Source organism: Euphorbia lathyris, chromosome 9 (assembly GCF_963576675.1).
Source record: "Euphorbia lathyris chromosome 9, ddEupLath1.1, whole genome shotgun sequence".
NCBI classification, from domain to species: Eukaryota; Viridiplantae; Streptophyta; class Magnoliopsida; order Malpighiales; family Euphorbiaceae; genus Euphorbia; species Euphorbia lathyris.
In genome coordinates, this window is record NC_088918.1 from 18,942,947 (window position 1) to 18,948,924 (window position 5,978).

Genomic DNA, 5,978 nt, shown 5'->3' on the forward strand with positions numbered 1-5,978 from the left:
TACCACACTTCTCTGTGTCATACTTAAGTAGTATTTTTTTGCCTAGGTCTCTTAACTGTTCAATCTCTTAAATCTAAAGCCAATGAAAATAAATCATTAGTCATACCACGCTTGTGTTTGCATTTCAAATCAAAGAAAGTCATCAAGTAATTTGTCCACAAAGATACTTAACTGTTTAACATATATGAGAAGTTAAAGCTAATGAAAATATAACCATCAGCTATAGCACACTTCTAATGTACCTAACATTACCTAACAACACATACAAAGTAGATCAATTTTTCAAATTGACTCAAATGCCATCGTAAATGGTTCTTTAAGCGTGTATATGGAATTCATGTTCGGTTATTCTGCCTCTTGACTCATTGCTTCGTATGCAGGAGCCTGTCTCTGTAGCTTTCTATGCTCTCAACCTTGCAATGCATTTTCATGCATGGTTGTCATTTTTCATTTTTTTTTTGTACTATAAGTTGCCTCTAATGCTGTAGACACTAGAGTCGTAACCCTGTGATGAAAAAACCTTTTAAAGATGATTGGAAATATGATCAGAAATGGATCACGGAAAAATCTCTCGTTAGAAAGCTAAAGTCAACCATTTTCCATTCAAAACAACCTTCGAAACCAATGCGTACCCTGATAGCTTTAATACGAGATTGACAAACCAGAGTTTCATACAAAAAAAATAATATCATGCCTTTGAGCTTTGATGAGCTCACAAATAATGGGAACTGCCTTAGTGTTGCCCAGACCTTGGCAGTTCCAACTAAAGATTTTCATTGCTCTGGGCAGACCCTTTGGTATGCCTTTCCTGTTTGATGTTTTGCCTTGTTTTGAACATTATGTTCTTGCTCACCAACCCTATTATCATTGTCATTTTCCTAGTTTGGGGATAGATCATCAACCTCCATGGTTTGAATAGTTACTGTAACATCTCAATTTTGTGCATTTCATTTCATATAGACATATGCATTACACGACATTATTCAAGACATTAGAAAATAATATTGCATTTTACATGTCATTATGCCATTGGATACATGAAAATTTATGTAGATACTAATATTAGGATAAGTGAAAGTATATGAAATAGATATTTAAGTTTGTCTTAAAAAAATAGGGACTAAATTGAATAATCTCAAAAGTATAAGGACTAAAAGGTAATTTTTCAAATTTATAATTTAATAATATTATACCTAATTTCAGATCTAATAATAATAATAATAATAATAATAATAACAATGGTAGTGGTAGTGGTAATAAAAGAGTAATAACTAGATATATGCATGGGTAAATGAGGAAATTTATTTAAACCACAAAGATAAGTTTCTAGATAGATCATATGATGGATGATCATCTCAAATTCTCCAGAAAATTTAGAGAGAGAAACACTTTTAAGAGAGAGAAAGTGAAGAAAAAGAGAAGAAGATGAAGATGAAGTGGTGGAAGAAGAGAAAGGTATGCTTAGACATCTTTTTGCACAAATTATTTCATATTTTTAGAAGCTGATTTTGAGGAAGTTGAAGAAGAGAAATTTTTGAATCTATATCTTAGGTAAACTACAAAATTCGTTTCATACTATTTGGGTAATTATCCTAGGAGATATGGTAGTATCAATTAGACTAGGTCTAATCTGAAATCTGTACTTGATTTGTTTTTTCTTGAATAATTTGGGACATCTTAGGTTCCGAATTTGAGGAAGGTATAAAAATGAAAATTGATCCTTTATATGTTGAGTAAACCTCTTCAAAGTTTGGTTAGTATTGAATAAATAAGTAGTGAGAAACTCACTAAGGAAGTGTAGGTATGCTGTGTTGCATAGATTCTAAAACAGGGTTGTAAATTTTATTGTAAATTATTTAGAGCTCCTAAAATTCTGATATTTGGATATGTTATATCTCTATATGTCTAGTTTTCTTACCAAAAAGAATCAGAACATTTGGAATTATATCTTTTAAGTTATGAGTAAATTAACAAAACTGGTACATGCGAGTTGATGTTGAGATATGACTTCAAAATAAATTTTGCCATAAATCAGATGGTTCTGGGAAAATTATCAAATTTTAATATGGTCTTCATATATGAGTCAGAAGTACAACAAAATAAGAATTAGGTCAATTGGTTTAGTATGGAGAGAGTTACAAGGTTTTTGCTATTGACGGGTTATTGAGAAATATTATTTGATATTGAAGTTTATGGAATAAAAGAAGAATAAGAAAATGAAATTTGGTAATTAAAGAATGATGTCTATTTAATCATATGTTAAACTATACTTATAGGTACTCAAAACTTTGAAGATATTCCGGAGGAAGGTACAAGTCACCGTCAATGAAGCTAGCGGCTTAGTTGTGAGTATAAACATGATATGAATATTTTGGCTTTTGAAGTTGTGATTGAAATGTTGACATTAATTGATATTTTGTGACATTGTGAATTGTCTTGCTATATTTGATGTGAATTGATACTTGATTTAATTGCTTGTGATGGAATGACTTAAATGCAAAGTATGTGCACATGTTGCATAAAACGTAAATGGCGTTGTGGCATACCAGTCTAGACATTTATGATTACTTGATTATATGGACTACTTGGACCTATATGGTCAGATATATGGACTACTTGGACCTATATGGTCATTTACATGGACTACTTGATTACATGGGCCGAAAGGTCGAATTATGAAATTACAAGGCTGTACAGCAATACATGTGCTACCGTTTACCTGCTACTTGATCCCGGGAAGTGTCTAGCTGGTGGTGTCACAACAAAATTAATAAAAAGGCTTATCATTTGCATATGCATGAATTTATACGTGTGTATGTGTATGTGATTTATAATTCATTGATTGTTTATATTCACTGAGTGGCGACTCATATAAATCGCTAAATTTTTCAGTTGGTTGATGAAGTAGACGAATAAGAGTTTATAGAAGGTTCAAATATTGTAGATAGCATGGATGAAAGGTCGGTCTGCTGGGTTCCATCTCATTCTCTCTCCTCTCCTCATAAGCATGTAGTATAAGTAATCTTTTGGACTAAATAAGTTTGTAAACTTTGTGTATAAATACTTATGTATACATTAACGTGTATGTGTTTAATATTACTACGAATATAAGCGATAATAAATGCTCATGTCTATTGAATAGTCTAAAAAAAAAAATTATACGTATAGGGTGTTACAGTTACCTCCTGTATATTCTTAATTGGTTTTGGTTGAAATGAGGCAAGTTCTCCCTTTCGTCTTTTTCTTTCCTCTCCTACTTCTAATCCGGTTTCTGCTTACAGGATATTAACTGGAGAAATATCCACAACCTCCTAATCATAAATGCTAACACCAAAGTTCTTTGATAGATGCCGGAGATTAGTTGATTCCTTTTGTTGTCCTACTGCACTACTACTAGCTTCTCTATTTAAACCATACACCATATTTCCTTCAGACCTAACATCTTCCTTCAGCCATCTTTCTCCTCCCATAACACTAGCACGGCGTAAAGGAGCCTTTATAGAAGCATCCCAAGGCCTCACTAAGTCTTCTTCCTTACTAGGAAAAAAGATCTCACAATGTCTATCTAGATGTCCAATTAGGCCACAGATAAAACATATAGTTGGTAATTTCTCATATTTAAAGACACAGTTCAACCAATCACCTCCTGCCCTTCTTACCTTCTTTCCCCTTTGTAATGGTTGTCTGATATCCACGCTAACTCGCACACGAAGATAGCTCTATTCATTTATCCATTTTGCTTTTGAGTCCATAGATACATAAGACCCAATGAAATTTCCCAATGCTCATGCCATTGTCTCAATAAACAAATTTTGTGTAAGACCATGAATCTGTACCCAGAAGTTTATATGAGTCAATTGAGTCGCAGATGGGTCTTCCCCCTCCTTTAAAGTGTACAAGATCAACAATTGATTATCAAAAGTCCAGGGGCCATTTTCACTAATCCATTTCAATTTCAATTTCAATATCAATATCAAAACATTAAGATCTTAATAAAAGGTCCCAATTCAAAAATAAAATTTGAAAGTTTGATAGCGAGAATGGATTAAGAAGATAAAATGGCAATGTGTGCCCGAATTACCAGGAAATGCTTGAGAAGATAAAATTTGATAGTAGAAACTGTTTCTACACTCGAGCAGGTGATCAGTTGTATGAAGTGGATAATTATGGGAGAGGTGTTGCTGTTGATCTCAAGGAGAAGACATGCACATGTAGGATGTGGGATCTTTCTGGTATCCCTTGTAAGCATGCAGTGGCTGCCATCATTTATCAGAGAGAGCAACCAGAACAATATGTGCATGAGTACTTTAAGAAAGCAACGTATTTGGCAGTCTATCAATATGTGTTTAAGCCTGTGCCATCACAAGAGGAGTGGGAGAGGACAACACTACCTGACATCCATGCTGGCATTGTACTTAAACCACCTGGAAGACCAAAAAAGAGAAGGATTAGGAGGGCTGACGAGCCAAGGAACCCTCATAAGGTTTCAAGAATAGGTGGTGGAGTTAAGTGTGGCCTGTGTCAACGACATGGGCATAATGCTCGGGGCTGCAAGGCTGGAATTACAGGTGAAACCCCATAGCAACGAAGGCAACGCAAATTAGCCAACAAAGGGAGTGGTAACCAAGTTCCAGTAAGTAGAAACTGTTTTGTATAATCAACATTAGTTATGATTTGTAATGTTTGAGGGCAATTTCTTATTTCCTTCTTGTTTTGCAGGGTAGTCCACCTAGAAAGGTAGGAAGAGCTAAGAAAGTTACTAATGCATCGAACGTCAATATTGCACAACCTAATGTAAGTTGGAAAATCTATTGTGAGTTGGAGAATCTATTGAGTTTGTACCTTATGTTGTGATTTAGTGTATGCCTAATGTGAGTTGGAAAATCTATTGAGTTTGTACTGCCAGTTGTGATTTTGTGTATGCCTAATGTGATTTGGAAAACCAAATGATGCAGCGAAGATATGTAGTTGGAAGTGCCTCACAGCCACCCCCAACACAGCGAAGAGCTAATGTTACTAGAGGAAGTGCCTCACAGCCACCTCCAACGCTGCCTTTAGCAGTTGGACAAAGGGGTAGATGTAGGTTGAGGGGCAGAAATTTCATGGCACCGAAATTTTCTACATCCAAGAAAAGGGTCAACCCAAATGAAGCAGAGCCAAGTGCACCAACCAGACCAAGGAGAGCTGCAAACCTTGCTGAGTTAGCCAAGAGGCATGGCCATTTCACAGGAAATGTTGAAGAATGCTAAGAAGCTTGGAAGGCATTTTGGCACACTACTTTTTGTTACCCATCTTTTTGTATATTTTGTGAATTGTGACAGTTTATGGGTATACTACTTTTGTGTATAGGGCAAGCACAACCTATGACCTTTATGGATACATGGTTTTTTTTTTTTGGCTACATGGATATATTTCCAAGCCCTTATATGTAATTCCTTTATGACAATTAAGGATGTTAATGCAATCAATGTTGTTTGCAACTTACAGATACTGTGACATTAAGTTGTTATCATTCTTAGATATATTACCCAACAAAAGTAACATTAGTTTTTCTTCTTGTTTTGCACAAACTTGTTGCACTAAATTATAGGTCAATATTTTACACAAAAAGCCAACATGTTGCACTAAATTATAGGTCAATATTTTACACAAAAAGCCAATATGTTGCACTCAATTATAGGTCAATATTTTACAAAAAAAGCCAATATGTTGCACTCAATTATAGGTCAATATTTTACACAAAAATTACAAGGCAATGATTTGGACAAAATCACCAGCCAATTAGTTGCACAAAATTAAAAGGCATTGAGTAGTATGAATTACAAGTCACAATTAACACAAGCCAATGCGTGTCATTTCATTCCATATCCATCTTTCACACAAGCATTTACACAAACATGTAAATGACATTACAATAAGAACTACAATCAACCACATGAAATCATCATTACAATCAACCTAAATCTAAGGCAACCTAA

The 5,978-nt window shown here is 34.5% G+C and overlaps 2 long non-coding RNA genes across 2 annotated transcripts; both read left to right on the plus strand.

Annotated features, from left to right (window-relative positions):
- Positions 1–1,332: 1,332 nt before the first annotated feature.
- On the plus strand, positions 1,333–3,927 carry LOC136207020 (uncharacterized). The gene is made up of 3 exons (XR_010676540.1): positions 1,333–1,455; positions 2,277–2,345; positions 2,893–3,927. It is a non-coding gene; the product is annotated as an uncharacterized lncRNA (long non-coding RNA).
- Positions 3,928–4,041: 114 nt separating this feature from the next.
- Positions 4,042–5,343, plus strand: LOC136207470 (uncharacterized). Its single transcript, XR_010676625.1, has 3 exons — positions 4,042–4,633; positions 4,720–4,794; positions 4,956–5,343. It is a non-coding gene; the product is annotated as an uncharacterized lncRNA (long non-coding RNA).
- Positions 5,344–5,978: the final 635 nt, after the last annotated feature.